The sequence below is a fragment of the Penaeus monodon genome, chromosome 19 (assembly GCF_015228065.2).
Source record: "Penaeus monodon isolate SGIC_2016 chromosome 19, NSTDA_Pmon_1, whole genome shotgun sequence".
Taxonomy (NCBI): domain Eukaryota; kingdom Metazoa; phylum Arthropoda; class Malacostraca; order Decapoda; family Penaeidae; genus Penaeus; species Penaeus monodon.
This window is the reverse complement of record NC_051404.1, coordinates 18,433,726-18,434,071: the sequence shown is the minus strand read 5'-3', so window position 1 is coordinate 18,434,071 and position 346 is coordinate 18,433,726. Positions and strand designations below refer to the sequence as shown.

Here is a 346-nt window from a genome sequence, read left to right as displayed (position 1 = left end):
TTCTTCTCTCTCCGTTTACAATCCTTTTACTTACTACTACTCTTCAGCCTCTAAAAATGTGATATAATTCCACCACCACTTTATCATAGAAATATGTTATCCTTTCACTACAGTATCTAATGATATGATAGATTCCCAATATAACGGATAACAATAAGTTACACATCGACTGTAACCTCTAATGATATCATATACTCCAAGTACTGTCCCTATTGACATGATATATTTCAATTGCAACCCCTTTTGACATGAAATAGCATAACACACATCTATTCCACCCATCATTACAGCCTCCTCTCCCCAGATCATAACATAACACACAAATATCACACCTGTCATTACAAAC

At 34.7% G+C, this 346-nt stretch overlaps 1 protein-coding gene across 1 annotated transcript in view; it reads left to right on the top strand.

Moving 5' to 3' along the window:
* The window catches only part of LOC119585346 (zwei Ig domain protein zig-8-like), a 61,944-nt gene that overhangs the window by 58,479 nt on the left and 3,119 nt on the right, over positions 1 to 346 (top strand). The window lies entirely within an intron of this gene.